The 18443-nt window shown below is 39.5% G+C and overlaps 1 long non-coding RNA gene and 1 pseudogene across 17 annotated transcripts in view; one reads left to right on the forward strand and one right to left on the reverse strand.

Moving 5' to 3' along the window:
- LOC112675999 (uncharacterized) overlaps positions 1–18443 on the forward strand; it is a 142843-nt gene that overhangs the window by 40653 nt on the left and 83747 nt on the right. For 11 of the 17 annotated variants that reach the window (XR_007407228.1, XR_007407227.1, XR_007407229.1 and 8 more), the window contains 4 exons: positions 9984–10162; positions 13759–13998; positions 14604–14650; positions 17434–17549. The exons of 2 other annotated variants lie outside the window; for them this stretch is intronic. This is a non-coding gene — a long non-coding RNA (uncharacterized LOC112675999). Of the gene's footprint in view, positions 1–9977; positions 10163–13758; positions 13999–14603; positions 14651–17433; positions 17550–18443 lie in introns of all 17 variants that reach the window. 4 more of the 17 variants (XR_007407226.1, XR_007407230.1, XR_007407233.1 and 1 more) reach the window with 4 other exon arrangements.
- Positions 4566–5363, reverse strand: LOC112675998 (60S ribosomal protein L35a-like; annotated as a pseudogene).

Raw genomic sequence — 18443 nt, forward strand, 5'->3', positions numbered from 1 at the left:
TCCTTTTTTAAATTTTTTTAAAAGATTTTATTTATTCATGAGAGACACAGAGAGAGAGAGAGAGAGGCAAAGACACAGGCAGAGGGAGAAGCAGGCTCCATGCAGGGAGCCTGACTTGGGACTCGATCCCAGGTCTCCAGGATTAGGCCCTAGGCTGAAGGCAGTGCTAAACTGCTGAACCACCCGGGCTGCCCAGAATGAATACTTCTAAACTCATTTTATGAGGCCAGTATTACTCTAGTACCAAAGCCAGATAGGAATACCACAAGAAAAGAAAATTACAGGCTAATATTCCTGATGAATATAGATGCAAAATTTCTCAAGAAAATATTAGTTAACCAAATTCAACAGTACATTAAAAGAATCATACACCATGATCAAATGGGATTTATTTCTGGGATGCAAGGATAGTTCAACATATACAAATCAATAAATGTAATATGCCAGTCTAACAAAATGAAGGATAAAATCATACAGTCGGGATCCCTGGGTGGCTCAGTGGTTTAGCGCCTGCCTGCGGCCCAGGGCGTGATCCTGGAATCCCAGGATCAAATCCCATATCGGACTCCTTGCATGGAGCCTGCTTCTCCCTCTGCCTGTGTCTCTGCTTCTCTCCCTCTCTCTGTGTCTCTCATGAATAAGTAAATAAAAATCTTTAAAAAAATCATACAATCATCTCAATAGATGCAAAAAAGCATTTAATAAAATTCAATATCCTTTCATGATAAAAACTTCCAACAAATTGGACTGTACCTCAACAAAATAAGGCCATATATGACAAACCCACAACCAACATCATACTCAACAGTGAAAAGCTGAACATTTTCCTCTGAGGTCTGGACTATAACAAAGATGCCCACCTTCATCACTTTCATTCAACACAGAACTGCAAGTCAGGGCCAGAGCAATTAAGCAAGGGGGAAAAAAAAGCACCCAAATCAGAAAAGAAGAAATAAAATTATCTCCGCAGATAACATGATCTTATGTATAAAAAACCCTAAAGACTCCACACACACACACACACACACACACACACACACACACACAAAACTGTAAGACCTAATAAATGAATTCAGTAAGTTCAGGACATAATCAATATACAAAAAAATCAGTTGTGTTTCCATACACTAACAATCAACTATTGGAAAAAATATAAGTAAAATCTCATTTAAAAAAATTTTTTTTAAATCCCACTTACAGAAGCATCAAAAATAATAAAATACCTAGGAAAAAATTTAACCAAGGAGATGAAAGATCATCAGTACACTGAGAACTATAAAACACTGATGAAAGAAATTTAAAAAGGCAGAAATGGAAAGATATTCTGTGTTTCTGGATTAGAAGAATTAATATTGTTAAAATGTCCATACCACCCAAAGTGATTTACAGATTCAATGCAATCCCTATTGAAATAGCATTTTTCATAGAAAGAGAAAAAAACAATATTAAAATCCATGTGGAACCACTGAATAACCAGTCTTGAGAAAAACAAAGCTGAAGGCCTCACACTTCCTGATTTCAAAGTATATTACAAATCTATAGTAATTGCTATAGTGATTCACATAAAAACTAACACATAGATTAACAATACAGAAGAGAGAGCCTGGAAATAAACCCATGCGTATGTGATCAATTCATTTTTGACAAAGGAGCCAAGAACTGGGGAAAGGATGGTCTCTTCAATAAATAGTTCATATGCATATATCCATATGCAAAGGAATTAAATTGGATTCCTATCTTATACCATACACAAAAATCTACTCAAAATGGATTAAAAACTTGAACATAAGACCTGAAACCTTAGAACTCCTAGAAAAAAACATGGTGGGTAAACCCCATTGACACTGGTCTTGGGAATGACACCAAAAGCACAAACAACAAAAGCAAAAATAAGTGAGACTACATAAAACTAAAAGGTTTCTGTATTACAAAGGAAACTATCAACAAATGAAAAGTCAACCTACAGAATGGGAAAAATATTTGTAAACCACATATCCAGGAAGGGGTTAATACCCAAAATATACAAGGAACTTATACAACTCAATAACAACAACAACAACAATCCAATTAATGGGCAGAGGAACTGAATAGACAGTTTTCTAAAGAAGAAATCCAATGGCTAACAAGTACATGAAAAGGTGCTCAACATCACTAATTAGGGATATGCAAATCAAAATTACAAGGAGATATCACCTTATAACTGCTGGGACGGCTATTACAAAAAAGACAAGAGACAACAAATGCTGGCAAGGATGCGGAGAAAAAGAAACACATATCCTGTAGATGGGAATGTAAAATAGTATAGCCTCTATGGAAAAGAGTATGGAGACTGCTGAAGAAATTAAAAATAGAATTACCATATGATCCAGCAATCCCATTTCTGGGTATATACGTAAAGGAAATGAAATCACTCTCTGTACTCCCATGTTCATTGCAACATTATTCACAGTAGCCATGATATGGCAATAACCTATATATCAACTGACTGATGATTGGATAAAGAAAATATGGTATATGTGTGTATATATATGTATGTATATATATAAAGGAATATTATTTATCGTTATAAAAGAAGAAAATCCTAGTATTTACAACAACATGGATAAACAATTATGCTACCTGAAATAAACCAGACAAATACCACACAGTATAATTTATATGTGGTATCTGAAAAAAAAAGTTCAAAACAGAATCAGAGAGTAAAATGATGATTACCTGGGATTGGGAGTGGGGAAAATAGGGAATGACCAGTATAAAAGTATAAACTTTCAGATATAAGATGAATAAGGTCCCAGAATCTAATATATAACAGTGATTATAGTTGATAATACTGTATTATATAACTGAAATTTGAAATTTGCTAAGAGAGTGGAACTGAAGTGTTCTCACCAAAATAGAAAAGAAAGGAAGCAAGGAAATGGAGGGAGGGAAGAAAGAAAATGATAAACATGTGAGGTGATGGGTGTGTTAATTAACTCAATGTTGGGAATCCTTTCACATTTATACATATGTGAAATCATCATATACTCTAAATATATTACAATTATATTTCTCTTCTTTTTTTTTAATTTATGATAGTCACACACACAGAGAGAGAGAGAAAGAGAGAGAGGCAGAGACATAGGCAGAGGGAGAAGCATGCTCCATGCACCGGAAGCCCGACGTGGGATTCGATTCCAGGTCTCCAGGATCGCGCCCTGGGCCAAAGGCAGGCGCTAAACCGCTGCGCCACCCAGGGATCCCTACAATTATATTTCTTTTTAAAAATATTTATTTATTTATTTATTTATTTATTTATTTATTTATTTATTTATTTATTTGAGAGAGAGCATGTAAATGGGGGGAAGGACAAGGGGGAGAGAGAGAATCTCAACCAGACTCCCCACTGAGCTCATAGACGGAGGTAGGCCTCCATCTGATGACCCTGAACTCATGATCTGAGCCAAAATCAAGAGCTAGCTGCTCAATCAGCTGAGCCTGAGTCACTCAGGCATTCCTACAATTACATTTTTCAGTTGCACCTCAATAAAGCCGAAACAATAAATAAATAAATAAATAAATAAATAAATAAATAAATAAATAAATAAAAATAAGCACACACATATACATACATCTAATAATTAAATAAGTGGGAGCTGTTTTCTCAAGAGGAGACTGGCTTTGGAATACCAACTTTTCAGAATAAAATAAATTCTATATCACAATTCAAGGCATAAATTTCACCTCAGTGATTTGATGGTGGTAGCTGTTAGTCACAGAAGTAGACCTATTCTACAGGCTTTCTTGCTAGTATTATCTTGGACATGAATGAGAAAATACATTTAATTCTGTCTTATTTATTTGGTCATCACAATTGAATCCATCTATAGGTTTGTGTTCTTGTTTTTCTTCAGCAGTTTGGTAGTACTTATTGATACACTTGTTGCATTATTTTTATGTGACCTACTAGGTTAGGTATCTCTTTGGCTTTTCATTGCAGAATAGCACCAACCTTCCTGCCCCACCCCTCCATTTCCATACCTGGGAAGATAGAGTTCAGTGCCATAGACCTTGCTGTGAGTTTTACACCAATGCTGCCTGTGCCTAAAGCTGGTCCATTTCCATAACAGTTCTGATCCTAATGGCTTTTTGATGGCAAAGGTGTTTATGTACTTAGAGTTCCCACTCTACAATTAACTTACCATGATCTTTAAAGGTAAATGTAAAAATTTTGTTTTGGTTCACTGTACCTCAATAATGAAAATTAGCAGATATCTTTCCATTATTTGGCTGAGCCAAATAGGAAATTCCTTATGGGCTCTGTCTGAGCTTAGATTTGAAATAATAAATATTACCATATCAAAAAAATCTTGTGAAATCTTGCTTCTAGCTGCCATCTTAAGAATTATGTGATGCGGTGAGCTGTAAAAGCGATTTGGTATATATAACATGTACTGATGTGAAAAGCTATATTTCTTGGGGTTCTGTGGGTGAGCTGGAACAAAAGAATATATGAAAGTTACCTGAATATTTAATGATACAGGTTTTTTTTTTCAAATCTACACCTTTATTTATTTACTTTTCAGTAAGTTTAAATCCTTGAGGGGTACAGCATCATGCGGATTCTGTGGCCAATGGCTTTCGCAGGAAGGTTGCTTCGGAATTTGGCACGAACCATGCCGCTGTTTCCATGAGCACGAGTTAACTTTTCCCCACATTACTCTGGTTGTGTTTGGTTTGCCACCAGGAGTTGCTGTGTTGTTCTTTGCTTTGTACACATACATAAGCACATCGCTTGCCGAGATAGAACTCAGTTTCATCTCGAACATAAACACCTTCGATCATAAACACCTTCGATCTTAAGTAGAGCTGTGTGTGCTCCCTCTGGTTCCGGAGACCCCGTTTATAGCCGGCAAAAACGGCCTTGGACCAAAGCCTTCCAGACATAGTCGTCACTTTAGGAGTCCTGTTCCCAGCAGGCCTCCACAGGCTCCAAGATGGCGGAAAGAGAGAAGCCAATGATACAGTTTTCTGGTTGTCACACATTTAGAAATCTGCAAACTCCTTAACATCATTACACAGTAAACAATATTTCCTGTATGCAAACTTGCAAGGAACATCTGTTTCTTAAATGCCCTTACTTTGTTTGAGTGTTTTGTTTTAGTGACAGATATGCTTCCAGTGTACAGAGAATCCTTTAAAGCAATGGATGTCAGTGGGAATAGCGGGAAATTTTGCCACCCAGGAAACCTTTGGCAAGGTCTTGAGACAATATTAGTTGTCACAACTGGGGGGATGCTACTGACATCTACTGGGTAAAGGCCAGAATTGCTGCTAAACATCTTCAAACGCACAAGTCAGCCCCCACAACAAAAAATTCTATGGTCCTAATGTCAACAGTGCTAACTTTAAGATACTCTGATTTAAAATGCTTAATATATATCATATATCAAATATTATTTATAATATGAATAATATTATATCCTTAAGAATGAATTTCAGGGGGGCACTTGATGGGATGAGCACTGGGTGTTATGCTATATGTTGGCAAATTGAATTCCAATTTAAAAAATATGTAAAAAAAAGACTCTTTTGCAAATGAAAAAAAAAGAATGAATTTCAAAAGGATGCAGGCATTTCTCATAGTTAGACATAGAATTACCCCATGACCCTGCAATTCCACTCCTAGGTATACACCCCAAAGACCTAAAAACAGGTATTCCAACACGTACATGTACAGGCATGTACATAGCAGCACTATTCACAATAGTCAAAATGTGAAGCAGTCCAAATATCCATCAATTGCTGAATGGATACACAAATCATGTTACATACATACAATGGAATTTTATTCAGCCATAAAAAGCATGAAGTACTTTGTATGTACTATATATGCTACATAGTGGAACCAAAAAAAAGTTATCTAGTTCAAAGAAGCCAGACACAAAGGCTTATTATTGCGTGATTCCATTTGTATGAAATATTCAAAACAGAGAAGTCCACAGAGACAATACAGATTGGTGGTTACCAAGGTCTGGGGGAAGGCAGGAATAAGAAATGACTATTGAATGAATATAAGTTTTACTTTGGGGTGACAGGAATGTTTTGGATCGAGATATAGATAGAGGTTGCACAATATTGTGAATGTCCTAAATATGACTTATGGTTCACTTAAATTTTATGTTATGTGAATTTCACCTCAGTAAATTATATGTATATATATTTTTTAAATAAAAGAAAAATCAAGCAAGTTTATTTCAAACTATGTCACTGATTAGTACCTTCTCACAAAAACTTCCCCAGAAGACACCTTATTCTTTATTTGCCTTTTCTCTTTGCTTGACTCACAAGAAGAGTCATCATCCACAGCAAAATTGGGGACCTGAATTTTTGCCAGTATCTCCCTGAGTTGATCCACCTCTGCACGATACTCATCCCAACTGACCTTCTAATTTTTCTCTAGGGAGCTGTTTGTACCACAGCTGGCCCTGCAGTTCCTTGATAGTCTTTTCAGACTCAAGCTGTTCTCTCTTCTGCTTTAGAGCTCCTTCTGTTATCCCTCCCGAGTGTTTATAGTTACTCTCAGCAATTTCCAGCAGGTGTCTCAATTAAATATACATATATTTTAAACATGGATGTAGGTATTTGTATTTGTATGTTCCCTTAGCTAATCTACCTTCTTCTACTTTATAATTACCTGAGCTCAGAACCTCCTGAATGGAGGTTCCAGTCTCCATTCTTTCCAGTCTCCATTGCCATCTGCTCTCCCATATTTTCCAAACTTGACATAAAAGAAAACGAAGCCTCAATAAACTGCTTCTTGACCTAGACAATAATATTTACCGTTGCCTGGTTTCTTTCTAAGAGGCAGACTGATGCTGTGGTTGGTGGTGCCAGACACTAGGCCAGGTTCCGACTGGGGCTCTGCCACTTAGCCCCGGGTGATCTTGGGCAAGCTGCTTAACTTCCCTGTGTCTTGGGATCCTTGTCTATAAAATGGGGATAATGGAACCTGCATTCTAGGTAAAGGCTGTGAGGTTTTAAACGGATCAAAACAGTGACCGCTCACTGTAAGCCCAATGTACAGGTGAACTCCTACTATTACTATTTAAGCTGAATTCACGACTATTAATTTGAGTTATGTATGAAATTTAGCTCTCACACGGACGCATGTGGGACAAAGGAAGCTCCGTATCTTTCAGGGGGTAAGGGCCTGCTTTCTGATTCTCCGTGTCCTATTTAAAGAAAACTCTTGCTATAACATATAGGACCACACAGTAGGAAGCATGGCAACCTTAATGCCATCATCTGTCAAACAGTCGAGCAGGAAAAGCCGGTACCGAATGCGACCTTAGCAAAAGCTACGCTGCCTCCTCCTAGGGCCAAGAAGCACCTTCCGAGAAGCACCAAACGTGGTGGGAGGAGTCGGCGGCCGGTCAATCCTGGGAGGCGTAGTCGCAGGAGACCAATCGCATTCGGGCTCCTCCCCGCGGGCGGGGCAAACAGGCCTCCCCGGGTCTGGGGAGGCGCCAGGGCGCGGGCGTCCGGCTTCCGCAGGGAGGACCATCTCTTTGCGGGGTGGCCTCGGTGCCTCTATCTCTGCTAAGGGATCCTCCGGCAGAGAAGGGTGGAGGCTGAGGAAAAGCGGGCAAGAGGAAAGAGGACCAGAAGAGCGGGTTGTGGTGGGATGTGGGAATGGCAGTGTGGAAAGGAGACGGTGGGCACAAGGAAAGGAGAGTGACAGTCTGGGTCCTTAAATGGGTGGAGTCGGTTTCGACGCTACACATTGAAGCGTCTCTTGTGCAAATTGATTGTTCCATTGTGCGCCGTCTTTGCTTGTGTGTGGCGGTCTTTCCAGGCCAGTACATATAGATCTACCTCATTTATTTTATTGGCTACACGATATTCCATATAAGGATACCTCCTAAGTTATCTGCTTCCCTATTAATGGACATTTAGTTTTAAAGATTTATTTGAGAGAGAGAAACTGCGTGGGGAGGGGTAGAGGAAGGACAGAGAGAATCTCAAGCAGACTCCAGGCTGAGCTCAGAGAGGCGTCTCATGACCCTGAGATCGTGACCTGAGCTGAAACCAGGAGTCAGAAGCCTCACCAACTGGGCCACCCAGGTGCCCCTATTAATGGACATTTAGATTGATTTATATTTGGCCAGTTATTTCTAGAGGCCTTAGGTAGGCAAAGTTTGTGTTTGACTTCTGCTTCTGACTTGCCTTTAGATGCCTAATCTACTCTTGGTTTCAAAAGTTTTTGGCTAAGCTAAGGTGGTCAAGCATTTAATGGTCTATCACCTCTGTGGGAATAATTGACTTTTAAGACAGGAATAAAAAGGAAAGATTAGGATCCAGAAGATCTGGATTCAAAGTCCCTCTCAAGCCATGTGAAAGGTCTTAATCTCTCTGAAGCCCATGTTCCACTTCTGCATGATGAATGTGATGATAATTATATATTTGACAAGCTGCTAGAAAATTTGAGTAATGTATATGAAAAAAACACATTATGTTAATGGTAAGGTGCTCTGAAGATTTTCTTTTCATAAGTAAAGTGTAAGAACCTTATATATCAAACCTTTGCACTTATCATACCTTGCATTGCTTGACAAGATTTACATGTTTGCTTTTTCCCCCCATTTAATCCATATAACAATGCTTTGAAGTAGGTACTAGTATTATCCTAGTTTTCCAAAGGAGGAAAGATAGGCTTAAATTACTTCCTATAGTCACAAAGTAAGTGACAGAGCTGGGATTTGAGCCCAGGTCTACTTCAAAGGATTTACTCATAACCATTATGTCCACTCTCACCATCTCAGCCCTTCCTGCCTGTCTTCCTTCTCCATTACTCACGGGTCTAACCTAAGTGATCTCATCAGTTTCTAAAGTATTTACATTTTCTGAACTACTTGTATGCCAATCATATCCTGCTATGTGGCATTTTTTGTATTGTCTCATTTTGCTATTTGTCTTACTGTTGTCTTCTGTTGCAGCAAGTAGAAAAATGATTGCTATTCAAGCTGGCAATTCCCGCAAAGACAGAATTGACTTCATTTAACAAGTTACTTTTATCAGCTCTCTGAATGTGGAGCTTCTTAAGGGCAGAGACCAAGTCTGTTTTATTTGTTACCAAAGCCCTAGGAGCTAGCACTGTGCTCAACAACAACAACAACAACACACAGAGTTGTTTAATATTGTCGAAGAACAAAAAAGACAAAACTCCAAGGGTTTGGGCATGAATACCTGGGGCACAACAAAAGGAGAGAAAATGTCTGCCAAATCAAAGATTACACATAAAGCACTTGTACTTCCTGGTACAAAATATGTTTTTAATCAGTGTTAGTTATTATTGCTATTTAAGTATAATGTGAATAAAGTGAAGTTTATGGATAGGTAGAAAATGGGAAGGCAAAAAGAAAAGAAAAAAGAAAAGAAAAGAAAAAAAAGAAAAGAAAAAAGAAAAGAAAGAATAGAGAAAAATGATGCTGGGTTTGAGCTCTTTGTAAAGAGATGGCCAGTGAGGACTTTTCAGAAGAAGAATAGGGCAAAGGGCATCTAAGAACAAGGATACCTAATATCTACCCTGATATAACCCCCTGGCCCCCAGCTTTGCCTTCAAATCTTTAGTAAAAGTCTACTCTATATATGTTCTGCTGCCCGTGGTTTTTTGGAGAATTCAAGAATCCAAGTGGTATGCAATGTAGATAATGTGGTAAAGGCAGGCTAGTCAGCAGACGGTCTCATTTTAGGATGGAGGTGCAAAACCATTTCCATTAAATCTTATAGGATGGTCGATCCTCTAGTGGGTTGGGTGACAGCTAGACCTCAAGTTACAATTCTATGGTTATATTTATGTCATGTCATCCCAGCTGGATTGTAAATTTATGCAACTAGAAATGACAAGAAATTAGTTGAATCTGCATGGCACTTTTCTATGTACAAACTTTTCTTCTTTTCTTTTCTTTCTCTCTTTTTTTTTTTTCTTTTTTGAGGGGTAGAGGGAGAGGAAGAGAGAGAATCTTAAGTAGGTTCCACGCCCAGCATGGACCCGGACACAGGACTTGATCTTATAACCCTGAGATCATGACTTGGGCTGAAATCAAGAGTTGGATGCTTGGTGGCTGAGGCACCCAGGTGCCCCTGCACTGACTCATTGGAACTAAGGAAACCTTCTGTGGTAGGTATGATAGTGTCATTCCTCACCCCTCCATTTAAAAGACAAGGAAATTCAGGAAGAGAGACTTTAACCAAGCAAGTATGCTCTTGGGTACAGAGCTCAAAGAACCCAAGCCAGCCTCATATAGTGAAAATGACATGGTTTATTAAGGCTTTCACTATCTGGGTGAAATCTAGCATTCTAATACTGTTCTTACCACTGTGTCATGCCACTCATCCATGTACACATCACCACACAGATCTACTGACTTTCCCTAAGAAATCTACACTTAAGTGACTTTGAAAAGGGTACCTAACCTCTCAGAGCCTTTGTTCTCACAGTCATACAATGAGGATAAAATGGCTTTGTTAAAGAATTGTTGTGGAGATTAAATGTCTTAACTTTAAAGCACTTGGAATATTGAGATACTTAAAGAATGTTCTCTCCTTGGTTCCCTGGCTTTCTTTCTCTTTCACATCTCCCAATTTAAAGTTCAATACTTCTTTCATAACTCTACCATATATTCCTTATATTTCTCTACAGCTTTGATGGCACCTGACTCCATGTCTTTTGCATGTCCTACTACTCTCTTAGGGCCAAAGATAGTCTCAGAAGGGTGGGGCTAGAGGCTGGTAATTGCTCAGGGTGGCTTGAAGCATCATGACAGGAGTCCCTCCTGCCATGTTTAGAGCACAAGGCCAAAGATCAGAATTGATGAAGCCAAATTTGTTCTCAAGTGATAGGGATGAGGTAGATCAGGTAACAGGGACAACTAGGTATTCAGATGGTTTTAACACAAATACCAGACATTCGTGGTAAACATTTATCATCAAGAAAGGTATGACTTAGGAAGTTTATTGGAAACCACCCACGTTGTAGCTTGTATTTTTCATTAGACTGAATAACTTCTATCAGTTTTTATTTTTTAAAAACTCAACTCTTGCTTCCAGAAGGGCAAAGACATATTTTTTGAATTCCCAAAATTCATTTTTTCACTCTCTCAAGATTCATGTCTATCACATTTATCAGTACAGAGACTTACCTTGACTATAAAAATCCTTTCCATATATTTTAAGCAGGAATCATAGCAGAATACTGAAGCCATTTTTAACATATAGAACAGCAATTTCTTTGCTGAAATCATGTTTCCACTTGTCAAGAGCTGTCATTCCCTCAAGGGAAGTAAACATTTATGCCTGTGGCACCGAATGCCTCATAAAGAAACATTAGCAGTTGGTAGCCCTCTTTTCTATGGTGACAAGACTAAGATGTGAATTATTCATTAAATGAAAGATATTAATTTATGATTAGCCAAACTCGGGATGATGCAGAAAATTTCCCAGAGAACATATTATCCTTCAGATATTTGACATTTGAGGGCTCCTGTATTCATGGTTTCAGAAGCAAATCTATGACTCTGTGAATGGGCAACTTATCCTTCAGCTATATGGCTATAATTTATAGAACAAAAAACAATACCAATTTATTTCCTTAGTGGGTTTAAGGGACCAGTTAAAAGTTTAAAAGAAGAAAAAAAATAAATAAAAGTTTAAAAGAATTTTTTAAGGTTGCTAGACAATGGAAGGCATTATCACAGTCATGTTTTTAGAGAAGCAAAGTGCTCAGCACCATTGTGTAGCTGCATCCCACCTGGCTGGTAGCTACCGTTATTATGAATTTGGTGCAAAAGCATTTGGCTCCCTGGCTGTCTCCCACTCCTATAGACCATATCCTGTGGTATTGTTGAACCACTCACTTGTGTCTGGCTCTGTATCAGAGTGCTGAGTCCAGCAGTGCTTAACAAAGTCTTAGAAGGGGTGGGAGAAATTTTCATAATGGTCATACCACATAATAGTCACACATAAAAAGTTCACCTAATTATTAATAATAACAGCTAACATTTGCTGAGTGCTTACTATATGTCAGGCACTGGATACTACCTGACTTGAGTCCTCACAAGAGCCCTATGAGGCATCCTACAATCATAAAGCCATAGCCACACCACTGCTGCCATCTAGCCCCTATATTTAGTATTGACTAGGAGGAAGGACTGAAGCACCTGAAAATTGGCCAGAATAGTCAGCAGAGACTCTGGTTTCCCAAGAAGATACTTGGTTGGGCTGGGTAATACAATCCAGAAATGTTGGGGAGTTAGTCTGGGGGCATATTTCTCAACCAATGAGAAATAGGAGATAGAAAGCAGCCAGCATTGTAAACTGCCTTCTGTGTGGTGGATGGTTCTGAGAAGCAGTAGCTTTGTAAGTACTCTCTGGAGATGCCCCATAAGATGCAACAGTCAGCTTTTGTTGGCAATGAAGCTATGACCATCTTGGTAATACATCTTTTATGTTTATTTTTACTTTTTTGCTACTTTAATTCTCTCTCTCTCTCTCTTTCTCTCACTCTCTCTTCTTCCCTCTCTCCCCTGGGGAATTTCACCCAGCAGTAAAGCATTTGCACATAATCTTTTGCTTCAAACTTTATTTTCTTAGGACCCTCAACTAAAAATGCTGGTACCAGAAGTGGTTTTTAAGAGCAGACCCTCAAGGGGTCCCTGGGTGGCGCAGCGGTTTGGCGCCTGCCTTTGGCCCATGGCGCGATCCTGGAGACCCAGGATCGAATCCCACATCGGGCTCCCGGCGCGTGGAGCCTGCTTGTGTCTCTGCCTCTCTCTCTCTCTCTCTCTCTCTCTCTGTAGCTATCATAAAAAAAAAAAAAAGCAGACCCTCAAAATGGGATTTTGGAGTTGAATAGAAGCAATAGGAATGGTTTTCCTGACTCAAGTGGGATAATAATCCCTACTATGTAGTGGCATGCATCATTGTTACCAAAGCTTTCACCTACAGTTAATTGGGATGAGGTGCAAGTGGAAGACAAGACATTGGGCTACCAAGTGGATACTGTACTTGATTGGTATGGAAGAAATGATAATGATGAGAATTGAGGAATAGACTGGTTGTCTTTAACAGCATTGATAAGCCTTGCAACACACACACACACACACACACACACACACACACACACACACACAACTTGAATCAGCTAATTGACAATGTAAGAACATTATGAAAGCCAGAGGACTTCTATGGCAACCATAAAGGAGACTCCCATCTCTTGCAGCAGTAAGTTAGACACTGTTGAAAATTAGGTTCAAGATTTAGAGTGGCAGAACTGCAAAAGAGATTGAATGCATGATTTCAATGGGTCTCCCATGTGTCAAAGTCTTTTCCAGATAGGAAAAATGTGAGACCTTAAAACCTGGACAATGAATATATGGGTGGCTGAGTCACAGAACCTTAAGCTCCCAATTGTCCCTAAATTTCCTTAGCTAAAGAAGCAGAACATTTCCTCTTTACAGAGGAGAACAACCTCCCCTTGCCTAGAGATCATATATGAACTCACCTGAAATAGATTCATTGTAAGATGACTTGTTTTCTTCAAGACATGCTTGCATCACCCTTTCGGCCCTCTAATAGCTTGTGTCAGAGCTCTGCTCAGCCTGCTGCAGAAGGAAGTTGTCTACATTCCAAAAGAATTGTAGGACCTGAGAATGTGTGGGGATCAGAATAATATAGGAAGGAGCTTGACAAAAGTGAAGCCTTTTCTTTTTCTTTCAGGACCAGATTTGAAGAGACTTTGATTCTAGGTAGGATAAAAGATTGAGGTAATCTCTGATGTCATGTTCTCTTGAAAAATGTTGGTTGTAGGAGAATAACCTATGACTGAATCTCTCACCTAAACTGTATTTAAACCTGTAATATTTCATCAACTCAATCTTTCTAAAGAACGGTATCTTAACTGACCTCCATATTTATTCAGGAAGTGGCAGTTCAGAGAACCCATGGAACAGCACTTTGGTAAGCCACAGGCATGAACTGACATGCACAAGGACTTTCATTGTTTTGGTGGGCATGTAGGGCAGGTGTGCCAGGGATGTAGAGTAAGAGAAAAAGGAGGTAACAACTAGGAGGGGATAGAATTGGGCTTATCCATCAGTTAGGACCAATGGTCTAGTTTTGAGTGTCTTTGGAAAGAAGGCTTAGTTTTAGAAAGGAAAAAGTTCTAAACTCATGAAAAAATTTAAGAGACTGGGATTATTTACTATATTCCAAAATTTAGGGTTGTAGTGGAATGTATCTATAGGGCTGGGGAACAGGCCATTTTTTTCTCTTTTCTTTCTGCCTCCATGTAACCTAGGGACCCCAAAAGCTCCAGGTGACCACAATCAGAAGTCTGATTACCATTAATGACTACTGTGTCTGGAGGAATGACATTCTCACAGAGGTCACTAGTAGTAGAAGTGATAGCCAAGCTTCTCGACAAAGTAGCTGGAGCAAGAGAATTCGATACCCTAAGGGACAACAGCAAAAATTGGATGAGACTTTGGTATTTGAAGCTAAGGTCTCAAGGCATAATAAACTGAATAATCGTCCTCCAAAGATGTCTATGTTCTAATCCCTAGGATCGACGAATATGCTACCCTACATGGAAGAAGGCACTTTGATTAAGGTTAAGAACCTTGGGATGGCGGGGGGATCCCTGGGTGGCTCAGCGGTTAAGCATCTGCCTTCGGCCCAGGGCGTGATCCTGGGACTCCCTTCGGCCCAGGGCGTGATCCTGGAGTCCCGGGATCAAGTCCCATGTTGGGCTCCCTGCATGGAGCCTGCTTCTCCCTCTGCCTGTGTCTCTGCCTCTCTCTCTGTGTCTCTCATGAATAAATAAATAAAATCTTTAAAAAAAAAAAGAACCTGGGGATGTGGAGATTATCTGAGATTGTCCCAGTGGGCTCATTGTAATCACATGAGTCCCTAAAAATGGATCTTTCCTGGGGATGCCTGGATAGCTCAGTGGTTGAGCTCTGTTTCAGCTCAGGGCCGATCCTGGAGTTCAGGAATTGAGTCCCACATTGAGCTCCCTGAGGGGAGCCAGCTTCTCCCTCTGCCTATGTCTCTGCGCCTCTCTCTCTGTGCCTCTCATGAATAAATAAATAAAATCTTTTTTAAAAATGGATCTTTCCCAGCTGTGGAGAGAGAAAGAGAGAGAGAGAGAGAGAAAGAGAAAGAAAGTTTTAAGCCACTAAATTTGTGGTAATTTATTATGGCAGCAATAGACAATAAATACACAAGACAGTTAATGTAGTAGATAAGAGATCTCATGATTGATGAGATTGATGTGATGAAAGGCAAGGATGCTCAGGTCCTGAACAAAATGATTCAAAATAAATGTATAGCAAGACACATTGTAGTAAAACTTCAGGTCTCCAGGGGCACCTCGGTGGCTCAACAATTGAGCATCTGCCTTTGGCTCAAGGTGTGATCCTGGGGACCTGGTATTAAGCCCCACAACAGGGGCTCTTCTCTTTCCCCATGAGAAGCCTGCTTCTCCCTTTGCCTATGTCTCTGCCTCTCTCTGTGTGTCTCTTTATGAATAAATAAATAAAATCTTTAAACAAATAAACTTGTTCTGACAAAGAACAACATTTCAACAGAAGAGAGAAGAGACAAATTAACAAAGACACAACAATTGGACAATAATCCTCTCATCAGTATAATTAAAGACCAAAGCATAATGGTATAAATTCTTCAAAGTAGTGAGGGAAATAATGGTCAATAGACTTCTATCCCTCGCTAAACTGAAAAAGAACCAAAGATATTTTCAGACAAAGAAAGTTTGATAACTTTTCATTTATATCCTTGAAGGAGCAAATGAAGGGTGTATTCAGGAAGTTGGCTTCTTCATCACTTAGTAATGTTCTTTTGTACGTGCAGTTTCACTTGGGAAAGCTCAAAAGAAAGGCCCAGGGAGTCAGCTGACATACAGTTTATCAGCATGAAGAAAGAGGCATTCAATTTTACAAAAGAAAATAAGCATCTTCTATATTCACTCCATAATATTAAAAATATTTTTATTTTTTCAGTCATTCAATCCACAGTTTTTATTTTTTACCTTTTAAAAGATTTTATTTACTTATTTTGGAAAGAAGGTAGGGGAAGCAGAGGGGAAGAGAGAATCTCAAGCAGACTCCCCACTGAGCACGGAGTCCAGAGCAGAGCTCCATCCATGATCCTGAGATCATGATGTGAGCCAGAATCAAAAGTTGGATGCTCAACCAACTGAGCCAACCAGTTGTGCCAATCCACAATTGTTATTAATCACCAATCGTGAGGGAAGCAGTTTCTCATGACCACATTAGTGAATATCTGAGTCCCTGTGGTTACATGCTTAGGTAATAAAATGTGTTATAATGTCGAAACAATCACTTAGGAACCAACCACAAATAAAGTTAAATCTATCTGTTCCCACTCATCTCTGTCCAGACATCCCTTGAAGTTTAGTGCATGACTTATCTGGCTGTTAGAAGTGGGCCTTTCCTCAAGACTAATTTCTATCCTCTCCCAATATTTTAATATTCTCTATGCAAATACAAATCACCTGCAAATTGAAATTAAAATTCTTATATATGAGATACAGAATTACTAGAAATAGATAAATTGGGTAACATTACACAAAGCTTTTAACAATTAAGGGTTATGCCCTATTAAAGACCAGCTCACAAATGAAGAATCAACAAAGATAATGACCTGGTGTAACCAAACCAATGTGAGTCTGCTTCTTGGTGAGTCACAGATAGAAACTATGCTGGGTGAGTTGCTGTACAAAGGAAACTTTACTAATGCAGCAAATAAGGAGATCACAGGGAATGACTATCAAAGCTGTGACTCTCTAAGCAAGGGAGAATGGGTTCCTTTTATTTAGGGTTAGGATGAATATTTAGTTAGGGAAGGAAACCTTTTCATGGTATGTAGAGGTGGGCATAAGGCCATGCATAGGCCTTAAGGAAACATGCCTATACATACATTGTATGTTATGTAAATGAGGCTTGTGCTCCTCCTTTTTTAAAAAATTTATTTTATTTATTTATGATAGGCACACAGTGAGAGAGAGAGAGGCAGAGACATAGGCAGAGGGAGAAGCAGGCTCCATGCACCAGGAGCCCGATGTGGGATTCAATCCCGGGTCTCCAGGATCACACCCTGGGCCAAAGGCAGGCGCCAAACCACTGCGCCACCCAGGGATCCCCGCTTGTGCTCCTCCTTGCGTGGGGACTTTAGAATGATAGTAAAGTAAAGGTACTTGTCAATCATTCTAGAGATTACACCATGGTCCATCTTCTCAGGCCTAAGTCAGGGGTTACACTTAAAGCCACTGGGTGGTCTGGGCTGGCTGGAGATCTTGTAGGGCAGTCCCTATTGCTTGAGGATTGTTTTCAGTTTCTGTTTCCCTGCTCACAGAATCACCTAGGCAGGGTAATCTCTGCTGCAGGAGGAAATGTAGGTGGCCTGAGCCCTGGACTCTAAGCATCCTTGTTCCCCAGCAGCAGCAGTCGTTGCTGCCTTCCTTCTCACAGGTGAGTCTCCCACCCACTAAGAATATTTTTTAGATACTGGTTTGGAGGATACCAAATTATTAGCCTGTCCAGGCAGGTGCTGTCAGGACCCTGTTCATGAGGATGCAGAATGTGAATGTTACCTTCTAGAGCCTATAAAAGTTCACCTTTGTGGAATCCCCAGGGAGATACTGAAAAAGGGAGAATCTGGAAGGTGGCTGATTTTTTTAAAATGTTACTCTCCATTTTATATTTGAAATTTTTTTATTCATTAAAGAGAGCCCCGTCTCTGCCCACAATTGATTAACTAGTATGAAAAATGTCCCCCCACAGTAAACAATTGGGAACCTGGACAAAATGTATTAAATGACTGGTTTTAGATGTTAAACAATAATCAGTGAAGGACTGTGACCCCTAAGGAGAATGAATGCAAGCAAGGTGAGCCCTAAATCTATCCTCTTAATGTTGTGCTACCCAAGAAAGATCCATATCCTCTGTGGCCAAACTTCTTGCAAAAGCGAAGTTCGCTTATTCTTTCTACTTCCTCATCTTTCATTCACTCCTCAGCCAAGAGCAATTAACTGTTATCATAATCACTTTATTAAATGCTCTCACTGAAGGTACACACATATATTTCATGGGGCATCTCTGCAGCAAGACCCTTGAAATAACCCCTTCCCTTTAAAAAAATCATCTTAACCATTTTTAAGTGTACAGTATGGTAGCCTTAACCATATGCTCATTGTTAAAAAGTTCTCTTGCCTCTCAAGACCCCCCCCCAAAAAAAAGTTCTCTAGAACTTTTTCATCTTGCAAAACTGAAACTCATACCCATTGAATAACAACTCCTCTCTCCTCCCCCCCAGACCCTGGCAACCACCATTCTACTTTCTGGTTCTATGGATTTAACTATTTT

The sequence above is a fragment of the Canis lupus genome, chromosome 30 (genome assembly GCF_003254725.2).
Source record: "Canis lupus dingo isolate Sandy chromosome 30, ASM325472v2, whole genome shotgun sequence".
NCBI classification, from domain to species: domain Eukaryota; kingdom Metazoa; phylum Chordata; class Mammalia; order Carnivora; family Canidae; genus Canis; species Canis lupus.